Source organism: Tenrec ecaudatus, chromosome 8, assembly GCF_050624435.1.
Source record: "Tenrec ecaudatus isolate mTenEca1 chromosome 8, mTenEca1.hap1, whole genome shotgun sequence".
NCBI classification, from domain to species: domain Eukaryota; kingdom Metazoa; phylum Chordata; class Mammalia; order Afrosoricida; family Tenrecidae; genus Tenrec; species Tenrec ecaudatus.
In genome coordinates this window covers 132,693,569-132,712,793 of record NC_134537.1, presented here as the reverse complement: position 1 = coordinate 132,712,793, position 19,225 = coordinate 132,693,569, and positions in this window count along the sequence as shown.

The following is a 19,225-nucleotide window of genomic DNA, read 5'->3' as shown; positions in this document are numbered from 1 at the left end:
GCTATTGCCAACAGTGCTGGGATGAACATGAAAGGTCATGCTACGGCCCTTAAATGTTTAAGGTATATAGTCAGCAGAAGTGTCACTGGATTGTGTGGGACTTCTACTCCCTGTTGTCTGAGGTAGCGTCATATTGCTTTCCCCGGTGATTGTACATATTTACAGATGCACCCGCAGTGTATGAGGGTCCCCATCGCCACACCCTCTCCAGTATTTTATTTTTATTGGGCTGTCATTGTTGGTGTAAGGTGGTATCTTGCTTTGATTTGTACCTCCCAGGTGGTTAATGACAATGAGCATTTTTCATGTGTGAGCCATTTGGGTATCATTTTCGGGGAGCTGTCTGTTTGTGTCCTTCATCTATTTAGAACCCTGCAGATTGCTTTAAAAAAAGGGAAACCAAGAAGTAACTCATGACCTGGAAGGGACCTGGAGAATGTTAAGCTGAGTGAAGTTGGTCAATTACAAAAGGTTCCATGGTGTCTGAGACCACTGCTATAAGGATTTAAAAACAAAACCATGACAAAGACTTGCATACCAAAGAGAAAAGGCTTTGGAGGAGACCAAATGGGGGAGGATAAGGTAGGGAATAGATGTTTGACAGTATTGACTTGGGTGAACGGAGGAAGAAGGCCTCAAAGGGGAGCACTGAGGGGATGAGAGGTGGAGTAGAATATGGTGGGGCTGGGGGCTGGGGGGTTGCAGGCAGTGGGTTGAGTGGTTTGAATTGCTGATCACAGAGCTGAGAGTCTAAAATGTAAACCTCCCTACCTGTCTGTTACTTTTTTAAAAGAAAAAAGACTACCTTGAGTTTTCTTTTAGCCACATCTATCCCAAATTTGGAGAAGAAGCCAGAAACCTGGGAGGATTTCAATGAAAACCTGCTCGTTCTAGTCCAAGAATTGTATGGATTGTGATAAGAGTTGTATGTGCCCCTAATAAAATGTTAAAAAAATAATAAAGTGTCATATTTTAATGTCGTAAAAAAAGAACCAGTGTAGAAAGACAGAAAACTTTCATACACAATAAAAACCCGACTCCAGCCAAACACCAAACACCACAGAAATATGAGTAATTATGACCCGAATCTTGAAATGACAAAATCACAGAAGTGGATAAAATAATCATGATTTCTAGGGTTTATAGATGAGGTAGAGGAGTGAAGGAAATTTAGGTCAACAGGAAGTAGACATGGTGACAAAAGGCCACCATGAACAACCCTTGTGGTAATGAAAACTGCAGCAATCTCAATGGCTAGGTTGCACTGATAGCCTAAAAGTTTTAGAAGACTGTACAATTGAGGGAAACAAGGAAAACTGTACATAGGATCTCTTTTGTATTATTTCTTACAATTTCATGTGAATCCACAATTCGCTCAAAGGCAAAAGTTTAAGAAACCAAATAATAACTGGTTAGGGTAGTTGATATTTTTTGATCACACAGCTCAGTTTGAATACCTTTACTAATTTAGGGAGAATTTCTTACCTTCTTAATCCTGCCTCTCCAGAAATTTTTTGTTCTCAACCCTCATAGCTAAACCCTAGACATTAGATTTACCTACATGTAACGGATGGAAGTGGGTAACTTGAAGCAAAAAGGTTCAGAGACAACCCCTTTGGCTGATGGCAATGAAGGTGGAAATTGAGAGAGAAGCATCTAGCTCTCAGGACAGTATTAATTGCAAAATCAAATTGGTGACACACAGGTGGCACAGGTGTTAGCAATGCAAGAGACCGCTGTTCATCGGAGAATAAAAATAATTCTGGAATTTGGTAATAGCAATGGCAATTCATTGATAATGAAAACTGGGCATTCTGAGGTATCTCAGTACTGATGGTGCAGCTTTGGACCTGGAACTCCAGTCACAGTAAGGTCCAACTACTCAATCAAGGGTGTGGCAGCCAACTCATGATGGCTCAGCATAACTAACTGTCCGTGTCGCCTTGTAACTTCATGTTCCATGAATCATCGTCGTGGTTCATGGCAAGTGGGGCAAATTCCTGCTCTGTTTGGGCAGCCTTCATCAACATCTATTTACAATGAAAAAGCATGGCTTCTTAATAGTTGTTTTGCTAAAAGATAAAACTAAATGTATTTTCAATATTTCATTTCAATTAGTTTATTAATTTATTTATCATCACACATCTAACATGCTAGAGACTGGGCCAGACACTGTGGATACAACTTATTGTATTGGTCATAAATGTTTATACTGTGGTGGAAGGAGGAGCCTTCCCACGCGATCACAGGTTGAATGGAGGAATGCAGAGAGGAAGGTCAAGGTGCCATGAAAGGTTCAGCTAACTCAGGGAGTCAGGTAGACTTCCCTATAACTTATATGAAAAATGAGACCCAAACATTGTGTAGATATGAGTAAAATAGAAGAGGACAGCATGTGCCAAGACTCTGTGGTAAAAGAAATTCAGGACTTATTCAGAATTAAAAAGTGAGTCTGGCTGAATGGAACAAAGCAGAAGAGATGGTTCACTATAGTGACTGTTTATAAGCTTAATTATGTGGATATTCTTCTTAAACAACTTAATTTTCCCTACCAGTGATTTTAAATAGAGACTGAAAATAATCTGTACCAGAAGGAGCTACCAAGGCACGCGAGAGAAATCTCTGGCTACTAAGTAAAAGGTCGATTGCTCAGTAATACCCCACATCTCTGAGAGAGAAAGGCTTGCTTGTCTTCTCCCATAAAGATTACCCTATAGTAGGGGTTATTACCCCAAATAAAGCCCAGGGGTGAGTTCTACTCCGTGGCCACTGTGTGTTAGAATTGACTAAACGGGGGTGCTCTTGGTGGTATAGGGGTTAACTTGCTGGGTTGTTCACTAAAAAGTTGGTTTGAGTTGAGCTAGTGGTGACTTGGAAGAAATGTTTGGAAATCTGTATCCAGAAGATGAGCCATTGAAAATCCCATGGGGTCCAGCTGTTCTCTGATATACATAGGTTTCCCATGAGCTATAATTGATAGTTCAATTTGGACCAAAAATATTTTCAGACAAGTCGATGGCCCTTTCTCCTGTGGCCTTGATGACAGCTTAGGGAAGCGCTGACTGTGTACTATGTGTACAGTGGGAGAGCTCCTAAACCCCCACCCACAAGAAGACAAGCCCATGCCATTACGCTAATTGCCACCCAGCAAGATCCTGTAGGAACCGCGTGCTTTGGGTTTCGCAGACTCAAATTCCCAGACTCTTTACAGGGCAGACCACCTCATCTTGTGCTTACAGAAAGACTAGTGGAATTGAGCCACTGACCTTCCAGTAGCAGCTTATTTTATAGCCCGCTGTGCCTCTAGGTCTCCTGATATGATTAATGCAATTCTAAAATTACTTTGTGTGTATGGTAGACATTACAAAACAGAATATTTAGTGAAAAATTCAGATGCTATACTATTTATTATTATATTTTTTCTTCACTACTCATCCAGTAGACACTCCTAAGCAGTTTCTCACTTATTGCCTCTTCTACCTTACTTGCACACAATCCAAATGATATCTTCTTTAGCTGTTTGCCTTTGTTGACAAAGAGTTTGTTTCTTTTCCTACTACTTTTAAACCATTAAAACAGGTGTTAATTTTAATTAAATACATGCAAAGTTATATTCACAATACTATTTGAATTTATGTATACAATCATATATGAAATTCTTCATGAAGAAAATTGGGACTTTCATACATTGTGGGTATGGCTGTTCGTGTTAGATATTATTGAGTCAGCTCTGTACAGCAGAAAAATCATACTTGGTCCTGTACCATACTCCCACCACTTGACAAGCAATTTGTCATATCGTGGAGTTTGCCTGTTGCTGTGATAGTGGAAGGGATTGTTAGTGGTGTTTCAAATACCAACAGGGACACTCAAAGTGGACAGGTTTCAGCAGAGCCTCCAGACTAAGAACGGACACACAGAAGGAATCAACTGTCTACTCAGAGGAAGGAGCCAAGTTCAATCCTGACCACCTAATGCACAGAAAGAAATGTTATCAGAGACAATGCCACAAGATAAGACTCTCAGATCAGAAATCACTCAAAAAATGACTGAAGAGTTTGGGATGATGTTTTATTCTACCTGAAAATGTCTATTAAACAAACTCCTGAAATTTTCACAAATACTATTTTAGTTACTCTTTTTTCAGTCATTCTTCTGGACTCATTTCTTACTCTCAGGATATTTTTTTGAAGTTTTCTTTCCAAACCCAGACAGCCCTAAAATCTCTAAATTTATGCTTAATTCTTCTGGAAAATGGAACGATTCCTTTAGCTTGTCTCTGTGCTCTCACATGTGAGCATGAGCTTTTATGCTCGGGGATTCAAAGTATGTTTTTGCGCCTTCATGGTGAGGTTGGAGCTGCTGTTGGAGCTAGCCTCTAGTTGGTCCTGACTCATAGAAACCTTATGTATAACAGAAAGAGGTACTGCCTGCTCCTGCATCATTCTCACTGATGTTCCTTATGTTCGAGCCTATCCGTGCAGCCACTGTGTCAAGCCATCTAGTTGACGGTCTTCCTCTGATTCGCTGCCCCTCTACTTCACCAAGCATGATGTGCTTCTCTGGGGACTGGTCCTTTCCGATGACACAGACAAAGTACCTGAGATGGAGTCGCACCATCCTTGGTTTAAGGAACATCCTGGTTGTACATCTTTGTTGTACATTCTGGTTGTACATCCTGGTTGTACATCTTTGTTGCACATCTTTGTTGTACATCCTGGTTGCACAGATTCATTGGTTCTTTTGGCAGTCCAGAGTACATTCAATATTCTTTACCAGCACCATAATTCAAATGCATCGACTCCTCTTCAGTCTTCCTTACTCAATCTCTAGTTTTTTATGCACATGTGCACTTTTTCTTATTGTAAGTCTGGAGACTACAGACTTTGGTTTTCAGCAGCAAGTGCTTCAAGTCCTCTTTGCCTTCAGCAAATAAGGTTGTATCATTTGAATATCACATCTTGTTAATAAAATGTTCTTGAACATTGATGTCACCTTCTTACTTATACACTCCCACTTCTTAGATTATTTGTGGAATAAGTATGCTAGACCAATTAAATCCTGACACACATGTTTCCTGATTTAACCCCCTCAATTGTCCTTTGTTCTGTTCAAAATCCTGCCTATTGGTCTATGTACTGGTTCTGTATGAGCACAAGGAGGTAAAATCCCATTTACTTCAATGTATTATCCATGGCTTGTTATGATCCACACAGTCAAATGCCTTTGTGTAGACAAGAAAGCATAAGTAAACATTTGCTTGTAATTCTCCACATCTAACAAAAATCTTACTCATATCAACAGTGGTATCCCTAGCATCATGTCCTCTTATGAATCTGGCTTGAATTGCTGGCAGCTCCCTTGCCAGTGTACTGCTGAAATTGCTGAATTATCATCACCAAAATATTAGTAGTATGTGATACTTATGACATTGTTCAACAGTTTGTACACTCTGTTCAGTCATCTTTATTTGGAATTGGTACAAATATACATCTCTTTCAGCTGCTTAGCCAGGTAGCACTTTTCTAAATTTCTTGGGATGGACAAGTGGGTACTTCCAGTGAATGCAATACCATTCATCTCGAATCTGTCACTCCTGCCATAGTAAACTACATGATTGTCTCTGTCTTAGAATGGCAGGTCACAACTCACTAAGGTCTAGGACATTGAAATTTATACATGTCATACCAATTGTGACAATTTCCAATTTGCAGTCAATGTTCTGATTAATAATGGATGTTTCCAGCTGTTGCCACTTACTGTGCCCAAACTGAGTTTGCATTCTTAAAAAATGTTCAATATAAGTTAATCCAAATTCCACTTATCACCTCATGTATTATTTTTTCTCTTGTCTTTCATGTTAGTTGTCATCAAATCAGTTCCTACTCACAGTGACCCTATGTACAACAGAATGAAACATGGCCCAATCCTGGGCCATCTTCACATTTGTTGCTATGTTTGAGTTCATTATTGCAACCACTGTGCCAAAGGATCTAGTTGAGGACCTTCCTCTATTAGTAGATCCTTCACTTTGTCACACATAATGTCCTTCTCCAGGAGTGGGGAATAACCTGTACAAAGTATGTGAGATGAAGTCTTGCCATCCTTGTCTTTAAGGAGCACTCTGTTTGTGCTTCTCCCAAGGCAGATCTCTTTGTTCTTTTAGCAGTCCACCATAAGCTGAATATTCTACACCATATTTTAAGCCCTATAAACATGCTATGAGGAAATTCTCTGGGTTAATAAAATACCTAAGTATGCTTGAATATTGTTAAAATATAGCCCAGTTTTTTCTCAATGCAAAAACAATGCTATTACACAGATTCTTCTATTGCCTACTCATCCTGAAACCATTAATACACATTGCTTCTCTTTGTTACACTCAAACACATTCAGATTATTTTTCAAAGGCATAATTAATCTTTATAGACAATTTCATGGCATATATGTAAAACATTCCTCAACTGTTTGTCATCTATATAATGTATTCGTACTAAAGGCTTTCTTTCTATTTTACAGTCAGTACTCTGCATGCTCTATAGGATGTAAACCATTTTTAAAAGTTTAACCTGTATTAGGGGAAGGTTCATAACTTAGAAAATATCTCAAAAGTGATATTTATTATAAACATGCTGAACTTATAATAAAAAGAATGATAAATTTGTGAACTTCTGCCTTGCATGACAAATTAATCTGCATCTCTTTCTTTCTACTAATTGACTAAGGCCACAGAGTACTCTGGAAAGAAAACAGAAAGAGTCCAGGAACCTCTGTTGTAATTGTGCTTCTCTCACCAGCAAATCTTTGTATTTCAATTTACACATCTCCTAAAATAGTCATGATAGATAATCTGCTAATCCTCCACAGATCAAAAATAAGTCATTGCTAATTATATAGGTTGGCCCTCTTTTGAGAGCTTTACGTATTCAGCAGACTAAATCACAAAGACAATGTGTTTTTCACACCCAGCAATTCTTCGATTCTTTCTGCACCCACTTTGCATTTTCAGGGGGCAATGGGAGCATGCATGTCCTATATTTATGGTCCCCCGGGTATAATTGTTATAACAGGAATGCAAGAAATCTGTTGAGATTTTTATTTTAGATGGACTTTGAACTTCAAGGTAGAACTTATGTTATTTAAAAAAATCCTTTTGAGTTTCAACCCATTTCATGTTTATTGAGTAACAACTTGTCCATCTCCTCCTTGTAAATAATAAAGAGAACCCCTCGTTATAGCCACCCCTGCAACCATCAACCACCTGGACCATACAGTAGAATCCGGACCTCGATGCTAATCCATTCCAGAAGGTGATGTAGTTGAGTTCTGAATCATTTTTTTCCCACAAGAAATAACTAAAAGCAGATTAATCCTTTCTTCGCCACCAAGTTTTTACCCTAACGTTACCTTTTTATACAAAACATTACACAGAAATTTCAAAGTAAGTAAGTTCAGAGTTAAATAATACAATTTAAACAAGAAACACAACATTAAAAATTTCTTTAACAACTACAGTATGGCCCAGACCTTGAGACTGATGAGGATCTGGATCTGTGGACACGGATGTGGAGAGGAGAGATGGAGGGAGAATCATTGTTTGCAAGGGGAATCCCCTTCCATAAAGTCAACTGGTAGCTGGTGTTCAGGAGTATACTTCCCTTCTTTGCCTTTTTCTCACTAGGGTCTGGCTGGTTTTCTCTAAAAAAAACCAAAAAAAACCCCAAGGGAAAAAAAAACCCTTTATAACGAAATCCAATGTTGGCATATCCTTAACTGTTTACTAAATTATCAACACTATCGATAACATGGTTAACTAGTTCCTTATCATGATGATTCTTTTCAAAAACTTCCACAATATGTTTAAACAACGTGTACTAACAATGCCAACTAAGGCTGAGTGACCCAAACATGAACTGCTTTTGTTTAAAAAAAAATCATGTGCATTGGGTCAGATTCCGATGTTTTGTTTGAGCTCTGATTCAAAATTTTCTTGACATTTCACATCAAAATCTGATGATGTCGAAGACTGATGTGGTCGAGTCCTAGGGTGCTACTGGATTAAGATCCTCTGGGCCGGTAAGAGACAGGAGAGCAAGAGCGATGGTAAGGGTCTCTGCATAGGACCCTTGGTGCCTCTACCAGGGCTCCTGCCCCTGTCTCTTCATTACCCTTTTCTGGGTTGAAAGAGAACAGCTAGAACTGAGACTTCAGGGCAGTTTCTCAGGAGTGAAGAAGCCTGGTGTTGGGTTGCGTAATGTATGACAGCCTTCATAAACGTCATGTGTACCCAATGATTTCCTAGGCTGCATCTTTATGGGAGCAGATTGCCATGTCGGGTTTTTTCCCCCATAAAGTGGTTGGTGGATTCAAACCACTGACTGTTCAGTTACTAGCCAACCACTTAATCCATATGCTTCTTAGGTGCTTTTGCAATATTTTCTAGATATTATATTCTGATTAGCATCTTAGGAAGATAATCCATGGAACCAAATATGAAATGTAGTGAAAAAACTGGAAGCAAGGAGCCTGAATTAAATGATGCACATGTATATATTACTCATTTACAAGAATAAAAGGTATTTTATGAGGCACATGAATTATCAGAGAAAAACGCAAGCTTGACTGAATAATGTAACAAAATACTGAATAAAAGAATGGTATAGAAGCCATCAAACAAGAGCGAATGAACATACAGAGTCACCACCGAAAATTGATCCACACGCAACCGTTTAAAGATAGTATATGATCAAGAACTATTGATATTGAAAGAAATTCAGTCTCAACTGAAGGAATTTTTGGAGACTAAGGCTTCAGGAACTGATAGAATTCCAATTAAAATTCTTTAACAAGTAGACAACAATGAAAGCACTTACTCAACTTATTCAAGAAGTTTGGAAGATAGATTCCTTGCCAATTAACTGGAAAAGACCCATATTTTTGCTTATTCCAAAGAGAGGCAATAAAACAAAATTACTGAACAATATCATTAAGATCACATGCTAACAAACTTCTGCTGAATACAATTTACAAACTACGGCTATCCATTGGTAGGAAACTACCAGATATTCAAGCTGGATTGAAAAGAGGATGCCAGGTGCACAGAATTTGAGAAAGAATACTATCTGTGTTGTATCAAGTACAAAAACATGTTCAACCTGGATCTTATCATTTAAAATGATATATAATAGTATGAAAAAACAGAATCCAGGACCCTTGGTTGTGCTCATGCAGAACTTGTAATTTATCAAGAGACAGATAGTAATATTAACAGAACAAAGAGAAACTCTGTTGTTTACTGGAAGGAAAGTTGTGTGGCAGGCTTGTATCCTCGCACCTTCCTTATGAAATCTGCATGCTGTCAGAAGCTGGACTGTACGAAGAAGAACGTGGCCTTGCAACTGGGAGAAGTCTCATTAAAACCTGCACTATACAGATGACACAGCCTTGCTCTCCCGAAACTGAAGATGATCTGAACTGCTTGCTAGAGATCAAAAGCTATAGTCCTTTGAATGTGACAAAAATAGAAAACCTCAGGTCTAGATAAACAGGACCATAAAATGGAGAGAGAAAAGAATGAAGTGGTCAATGATGTCATTCTACCCGGATCAACAATCAATATACATAGACGGAGGAATCAAGATCAGATAAAGCATTACTTTATAAAGAGGACTGGAAGCACTTACCAATAAAGATTAAGTGTTCAAAATGGATTATACTGCAATTAAAAAAAAACCCTCACAACTGAGCCAGTAAACAGTATCATGATGAATAGTGACTTTGGCAAGATTTCATCTCACTTGTATCGACAACCAACACCCATAAAGAGCAGTCAGGAAATTCAATGACATATCAAAGTGGGTGCAAAGATTTCTTCAAAAGTATGAAAGCAAAGATGCCACCTTGATGACTCAGCTGTGCTTCACGCAAGGCAAGGTATTTTCAGACATCTTACGTGCGTATGAAATGTGGAAGGAAGTGAGATGAAGAATGATCCATTTGAATTGTGGTGTTGATGCAGCATATTGAATATGCAATGGACTGCAATGAGCAGACTGAATATGCAGAAGGACAAATAAATCAATCCTAGAAGATATGCAGTCCATATCCTTCCCAGAGACTAGGACAGTGAGACTTGCGTTTGCCTATTGTGGGCATGCTCTTACTGAAGGTAACTCTAGGAAAAGAGCAGGTCAGTAAAAACAAGGGATAGCCCCAGTGACATAGACTGATACAATAATTTCATTAATGGGCTGGTTGTTATTAGGCCCCATCGAGTCCATTCCTACCCAGAGCCACTCTGTGCACAAGAAAAGGAAGAACTGCCCAGTCCGGCACCATCCTCTCAATTGTTTCTGTGCTTGAGCCCATCGTTGAAGCCATTGTGTCAATCTATCTCCTTGAGGGGTTTCCTCTGGTTGCTGCCCATCCATTTCAGCAAGCATGATGTCCTTCTGCAGGGGCGGGTCTCTCTTGACAAAATGATCAAAGTATGTAAGACAAAGTCTTGCCATCCTTGCCACGAAGGAGTACTCTGGTACTTCTTCCAAATTGGATTTGTTTGTTCTTTTGGCAGCCCATAGTACTTTCAACATTCTTTGCCAGCATCATAGTTCAAGTGCATCAACTCTTATGTCGCTCTTATTCAATGTCAATTTTCACTTATATATGAAGCCATTGAAAATACCCTGACTTGAATTAGGCGCACCTTAGTCCTCAAAATAGCATCCCTGTTTTCAATACTCTAAAGAGGTCTTCTGCGGCAGATTTGCCAGATGCTGTTTGTCTTTTGATCTCCTGACTTCTGTTTCCATGAACATTTATTGTGAATCCACACAGAAAATCCTTGATAATTTCAATCTCATTTTCATTTACCCTTATGTTACCTATTAGGCCAGTTGTGAGAATTTTAATCTTACTCGCATTGAGTCGTAAACCATACTGAAGGCTGCAATCCTTGATTTTCATTAGCAGGTCCTTTAAGCAAGCAGGGCTGTGTCAGCTGCATGCTGCATGTTGTTCATAAACCTGTGGTAGTTTCAGAATTACATGTGAACTTGAAGATATATAAAAGTGTAGGGTTGGAATTTAGCCACAAGGAGTGACTTCTTGTGGGCCTGGCCTTCTCGTAAGGAGGGCCCTGGGAACCGTCCCTCTGTCTGTCTTTGCCTTCCTGCTGGCAAGCTACTCTGAGACCTGTCAGAACCCTAAGATGGACTGTGCCATTGGATCCACATGACTGTGTACCTCCCAGTCTGTGATATTCCTGCATTCCGCAGTATTGCATGTGGCTGCATGAGTTGGAAGAGAGATTTACGGACTAGTGACAGATTAATGCACTTGAGGAGGATTGGGTTGGGATGTTCTCCTGCTATTCACAGCTTCGTGACACAAGCTCTGATGCATACCTTTTCGGATTTAAACCATGCACTATTCTCTTGTTGTGTTTGTACAACTGTCTTTTGATCCATGTAAGCACACGGGCACAATGAAGTCCTCTGGAATTCCCATTCCTCTCAAGGTTAATCATAGCTTTCTGATGACCCACATAGTGTGTGTCATGGCATAGTCAACAAATACAAGTAATCATCTGTCTGGTATTTTCTACATTGAGCCAAAGTCTGTCTGGCATTAGCAATGATATCCCATGTTCCATGTTCTCGTCTGAATCTGGCCTGAACCTCTCTGGTCACTCCCTATCAATGTCCCACTGCAACCATTGTGGGATGACCTTCAGTGAGATTTTACTTGTGTGTGATATCAATGATATTGGTCCATAATTTGAGAATTCAGTTGGATCACCTGTCTTTATACTGGGTACAAATATGGAGCTCGACAGTCATTTGGCCAAGTCTTCCAAATTTCTTGATAGATGAGTAAGTGTTCCCAGTGCTTCATCAGCATGTTGAAATATTTCTATTGCTACTCTATCAATTCCTCAAACCTTGTTTTTGGCTAATGCTTTCAGTGAAGCTTGAATTCTTCTTTGAGCACCATTGGTTCTTGCTCATATGCTACCTCCTGAAATGATAGAATATTGTCTAGTTATTTTTGATACAGCGACTCTGTATTCTTCCCATCTTCTTTAGAGGCTCCCTGCATCAATCAATATTTTGCCATAAAATCTTTCAATATAGCAACTTGAGGCTTTCATTTTTTCTTCAGAAAGAAAAGATCAAGTGGATGCCAGAAGAGACTCTGAAAATAGCTCTTAATTGTAGGGTAGCTAAAGCAAGTGGCAGTAATGATGAAGTCAGTGAGTTGAAAAGAAGATTTCAAAGGTCAGCTTGGGAAGATAAAGTTGGATATTATAAGGAGATGTGCAAAAATCTAGAGTTAGAAAACCAAAAAGAAAGACCTAATAGGTTAAACAAATAATATATAATAATGGAGTTGGTCAGAGTAAGCTACTGTTCTCTACTATGGTATGTAAAGTCAGCAAGAAACAAAGGCAACATCAAAACAATTGACAATAGCTGTGCTCGCTTCTTGGCTAGAAGTTCCACAGAGACCTCTATAGCAACGGTTCTCAACCTGTGGGTCTCGACCCTTCACAGGGGTCGCCCAATTCATAACTAACAAAATTACAATTATGAAATAGCATAAAAAATAATTTTATGGCTGAAGTATCACCACAACATGAGGAACTAAAGGGTCATGGCATTAGGAAGGTTGAGAGTCACTGCTCTATAGAATAGATGCAAGAATTTTATTTACAAAGTCTGGTTTCTACATGCTTGGTCATACCTAAATTCTTTGCTATTTAAATTAGTTATAAGAACTAGTAACACTTTCATATTAACTTTTTAATTGACAAACTACTCTTTTGTTACTGGTCCTTTGGTTACCAGTAATTTGGCAACAGAAGTATTATGTACCTGGAGTTTATTTTTAAAGGAAATGCATTGGCAAATGCAAAGGAATAACACAAAGGATGGTAGAGAATTTGGAGAAAATATTCGAACTGGAAAAAAATGCATTTACCTCTTGACACTAAATTCAAATATTATCTTATTAACTGGGAGCATTCTAATCTACAAACTGACCATCTAATTATTTAAAATTATCATTTTAATAGTTGAGTTCACCTACATTTCCAAAGTTAGATAATTTTGAAGAATTTAGGGAAAAAATTTAATTGGGGAATAAAATTTTAGAGTTCTCCTAAGTAACAGATTTCCAAAATCCTTTCAGTGCCTTTCCTTTCCAAATTTCAATGATAGAAACCAGCTTTGTGCTTCCAAATTTCTGGCATAGTTACAGATGTGTCAATGTCAAATGCTAGCTCTCTGGACTGACCTAGTGGGAATATTTTAGTGGTAGTTTTTGAAACTTGGTGACTTTTCATTGATTTACAGGATAAATGAAGACTTTTTAGTGTGTCTTTTTTTTAATGGAGAACGTGTTCAAGGAAGATATATTTTTCTAAGCCCTTCCCCCACTTGTATCAGAAAAAGCAAATCCCCAGAAACATCTGTTTTCTTTCAAATCTCTGTGACTTTCCATGTCCATTCCTCAGTTATTGCCATTAACTGATTATAAACTGGGTGATTTTCTTAGGATTCTCTGTAAAGAACAGGCATACATGAATTGGTGGATATGATATTTTTTAACTACACACACACATACACACACACACTCTGGTGGTGTATTAGGTTGTGAGTTGGGCTGCTCACTCTGAGAGAAAGGTGAGCCGTCTACTCTTGAAAAGATGTCGACGCACAGAAACCCACAGCTACAGTTTCACTGCGCTTCGTAGGGTCCGTTGGGGTCAGAATTGACTCCATAACAGAGAGGAGTGTTGTTTTTGGAGGAGGAGCTGCTGATTTGGGGGATTGGCAAGCAGTGTAATCTCAGGGGAAACTATTATTTTGATTTATTTCTTATCTGTATGTAGTTTGTGTTTACTACATGTTGCCTCATTACAAGTTGAATTTGATTGTAGATATTGTTAGAAGATATAAAAATGATATTGAAGGTACTAGCGTGACCCATGAGTTTGTGTAAGACTTTGTCTTCATTAATTTATTTCATGGTTCTGCAAAAGTCATTTATGCACTTTTGTTCTCAAGCTTTTTAAGCAAAATAGTGTGTTTGTCTATGCCTCTGAATTTTCAGAAGATGATACACATAGATACTAGTAGCTCTCTATAAATTTGCCAAGAAAAATATGTCATGAATGTAGTCTACTGTCCAAATATACTGAGATTGTTATCAAATTAAGAGAACATTGCAGGAGTTAGTGTCACTAACACTTGAAATAATATTTACTGTACTTAGTTTTCTCTCTTATTTGTATAAAATTTGCAAATGTCATATACATGGGTACTGAGTGACATAAACCAATTTCATAAATTTTACAAATCTAGAATTAATTTTAATTATTCATTTTCAGACTTCTGTTAGCATATGTTTTTAAACAATTCTATTGATGTGTAATTTGTGTATCATATAAGTCAATGTTTAAAGTGTATTAAAAAGTGTTGTGCAATCTACACCACAACTAATGTTAAAATTTTTCCTTTATTCTTGTACCTAGTATTACTAATTCCCCATTACCCGTAACCTACCCTTTCATAATCTTGAGGAACGATTAGTCTAGTTACTGTGTCTATAGATTTACTTATCCTGGATTTAATGTAAAGAAAATAAAAAATCCCAACAGTAACATGAAATAAAATCACAAACACTTTAATCCAATTGAAACAGAAGATAATAGAAACTCAAAAATAGAAACAAAAATCACTGCCAACCAGTTGATAATGACCCATAGTAACCCTAATAGAAAGGTTAGAACTGCCCTTATGAGTTTATGAAACTGTCCCTCTTTATGGGATTAGAAAACTCCCTCTTTTTTCCTTGAATCAGTTGGTGGTTGTGATCTGTTGACCTTGTAGTGAGCAGTTGACCCTGTAATCACTATGGTCACCAGGGCTCCTTAATAGAAACTAGAACTATTAAAAATGGACTAAAACAGACAAGAAATGTTAATATATTAAATGTTAGCATTTCTCTGAGAGTCCCATACAGTGAAATATTCACACATAGTAGGTGCTTGATAGAAGGGTATTAATAAGAGAAAATATGCTGAGTAGCTGATGTCATGAGGACTGAATGATGACACTGTACTTAAAAGTCCAACAACAATTTAAAAAAGGACAAAGCTTTGGGGGGTTTTGAGTACCCGCTAAGTAAAAAGCCTAGGACCATGCATTTTTTACATCGATTATCCCTCTTCATTCTCATTCTTCTTGTCGTTAGGCAACCCGTAGCAACCCTCGATGTCACACGTGACCCTCCCATGGCGTCCACACCTCGACACCAGAAGGAAACCCTGCCTGGTCCTGCACCATCCTCACCACTGTTCCTGCGCCCGAGCACACTGTGGCAGCTGCCGGGTCATCCATTTCCCCAGGGCTTTCCTCTCTTTCACTGCCCCTCCTACTTCAGCAAGCGTGAGATCTGTCTCCAAGAATTAGTCTCGTATGACAATATCTCCAAAGTCTGTAAGATGAAGACTTGCAGTCCTTGCCTCCAAGGAGCACTCTGCCTTACCTCTTCCAAGACAGATATTTGTTTGTCCTTCTGGCAGTCCCTGGTACTTTCAATAATCTTTAACAGCACAATTCAGACTTGGTGATTCTTCTTTGGTCTTTCTTATTCAACATCCAACTTTCACATGCCTATGAGGCAATTGAAAAAAGCACGATGAGTCAGACACTCGCTAGTCCTCAGTGTAACGTCCTTGCTTTTCAATACTCTAAAGAGGTCTTCTCAGCATTTACTCCATTCAATCCATCTTTTGCCCTCTTGATGGCTGCTAATCTTGTGTTTCCCCCAACCAGCTCCTATACAAGAAGATTGAAAGGGATTCTCTATGAGGAAAGTTCTCCTTTGCTGAGATGGAGGATTTGTGGGATATGGACACGAACGTGGTTGTAATTAAGCAAGAGCAATTACTGGAAAACAGGGGACACCTAATTCTACAACAGCAAGTAGTTGAACTGCAACAATGATCTGAATGAATCTAGGAGAGGTTTTCTCAGAGCCTGCAGTCAGAATTTCATCCCAGCCAACACCTTAACATTATTGTGAGACTCAAACCAGAGGACTTAGTTGGGCCTCCCAGGGTTCTGTACTAACAAATGGATATTTTTTAACTATGATATGTACCTAGTTATTTGCTATGCAGCAATACCCAAGTCCTAATGTACATTTAGATGCACATGCTAGTGTCCTGCTTGACATAATTCTCAACATGAATTTGTTTGCCTACTTAGAAAGTTGGATGAATTTGCTGTTGTTCTTTAGCATGGAGAAATTCACACACCTTGAACTCTAGCCCTCCTGTCTTTGAACCAGTTGACTTGAGCCAAATCAGGGTGATAAATCTGTTCTCTCATATTTCTTTTTTTTTCCTTTTAAAGCATGATCTTTGGAAAGTGCATAAGAGTTTTGTCTGCAACATTTTCCTCATGTGCAAAATGAGTGCCCCATATTTTAAAGACTTATGTGATAGAGGAGTTCTATAAAACACATGCATCTGTTTGTGAAGGAAGCAAGTTATGACAGCAAATATTTCTTGTGTAAAGTTAAGAATTAAAAAAAACATTTTGAATATGCTGGGATACTGGCAGCTTTGCTATAAAGTCTTGTTTTCATTAAAAATCGTTTGGGCTGAACCTTTCTTTGATAATTTAAAATTCCTTTCCACTTTCCCTCCTCCTTCCCGCCTCCAAGTCCAATGCTTAAAACATCACTGGTATTTTGGCAAGTCAGGCTAACTTAAAAACAAACTGACTTGCTTACATTTCCTTCAGCATCTGTCTCCCAATCACACAAGAACGTGTTGATGGACATGCTTTCTCCATTCTGTTATTGTGTGCATGTTTGATTTTTTCTTTATTGGTCATGAACTATGCATAATGCACTGACCTCATGATCTTTCTCCAGAAGCTTTACATACTATGGGACGCCTAATTGTTGAAATTGTCTGGGCATGTAAACAATCTGTGGTACTGGTGCCCATTCACTTTTCCAACTTCGATTTAATCTATTTTTCCTTCACTTTTATACTATTTGAATTAGCTTTCTTTTGGCAACAAGTACAATATAATAAACCACATCATGCTTAGTACTGTAAAACTACAACAATTGTATTACATCCACTACATTTGTGGGTCAGGAATTCAGATAGCTCACACCAGGACTTGCTTCTTTCTATCCCAAATGTCTGGCGATACAATTGTGGGCAATTCAAATAGCCAAGAGCTGGAACCACCTGGACAGTTCTTCGCCTGTAAGTCTAGGTCTAGGCTCAGAAATTGGACTCAGCTGGTACTAATAACAGGTGCTTGAGGGAACATAAGATGGACTGTCCAAATGATTGAGTATCCCAAGAGGAGTGGACCATAAAAATAGCCCCCCCTTTTCTACCTTTGTCTAAAATCTCACATAGTGGCACTTCCACGGTGCTGATTTGGTTAGAACAACTACAGCCCTGAACAGATTAAAGAGGAGTGATAGAAACTAAGATTCTTGATGGGAGAGTAGGAAGTTACACCTCACAAAGTATTTTGGATGCTCTCTTAGCTATCCTGTGCTGCTATAACAGAAATATCACAAATAGATGGCCTTACCAAATAGACATGTATTGTCTCATTGTTTAGGAGGCTAGAAGTCCAAAATTAGGACATCAAAGTATCAAAATTAAGGGAAGACTTTTTCTCTGTGTCAGCTTGGGTGTGTGAACGGGGGCAAGAGGGATCTCCTTTCTTTTCAACATCTGTGGTGTGACTTTCCTTAGAGACCTTGATGTGTCTTGGCACCAACTGTTCTCTAGGCTTAGGAAGGTCTCAGAACAAGGATCATGGAATGAAAGGAGGGACTCCATGTTGGGCTCTTCCTTCAGGCTCTCCTATTCAGGCTCTTCCTTCTCTCTCCTTGTATCTCTGATCCAATAAAATATATGACTCAACAAGGGTTTGACTTGAGTACGTGCGGTAATTTAAGTAAGAATATATATGACTTAGACAATGGGACTTAAGTAAAGGGGATGATTAAATATGTGTGTAAATTGAGTCATCCCTTCTTGCAAGGCTGTGTCTCAAAACACACCCACATTAATTAACATACACAGATTAAGATGTACAGCATGTCACAAAATGCAGAATTATGTCAGTTCCCAAAATGAAAAACAACTATATAATATTGGCAAGTTGTCAGACATTTTGGAAGATACAATTTAATCCATGACAAATCCAAACCCAAACTGTCATTTAGTCAATGCTGATAGATGTGAAATATTAGGAGACTATCTTTAGAAAATACATTATGCCACATTCTGTCCTTTGACTAAATTCATATGCCAACTGCATGCAGAATACAAGCACCCTCTCTCAAGACCAAAAAAAGTCCAATCTGATTTTGACTTCCATCGCAAACTCAAGGTCTAGAACCTTAACTTGTTAGTCTGGGTAGGCTAGAGAAACAAATTCATAAACATGCATATGTATAAGAAAGAGTTTTATATACAAGAGGAATTGAACATTGACAAAGCATCCCAACCCAGGCCAGTCCAAGCCCATAAGTTCTATATAAGCCCATATGTCTGATACTAAACTATAAAGACCTCTTGAGACTCACAAAGCACTTGCAATGATGCTGAATGCAAGATGATCACAGGCCAGTGGGTAGAAAGTCTTTGGATCTAGTGGCCTTGTAAGCATCTCAGCCCTGGCAGGGGTCTCTACATGGCTTCTCTAGCTTCAGAGGTCTGGTTGCATCAAGATAGGGCCCTGTGGCTTCTCCTCTAAGGACACTAGTGTAATTCCATGTGTCTTGTCAGCTTCAATGACTCCCAGGGAGTGGTCAAGAGAGAAAATGTCTCCCACCTCTAAGGAGGAAAATCAGGATTTCCCAGAATCCTTAGAAGAAGGCCATGCCCACACACAGATCTCATTGGCCATATCCTGATTGACAGCCTAGATGCCACCCCTACACTCTTAATCCTCAAATTGACACTAGATTATATAATTACCATATTCATCATTTAAATCATGTGGTACATATATAGGAATCTGAGTTCAGTTCCTAAAGTATTGCTTTTCGCAGTCTTTAGACTTATGAATTAAAGGGACAATTTATTTGTCCCCACAAACTAAACATAGAAAAACATAGATAAAGCACAACTAGAATCATAATAATAAATGTTAACCCTGGATTTGAG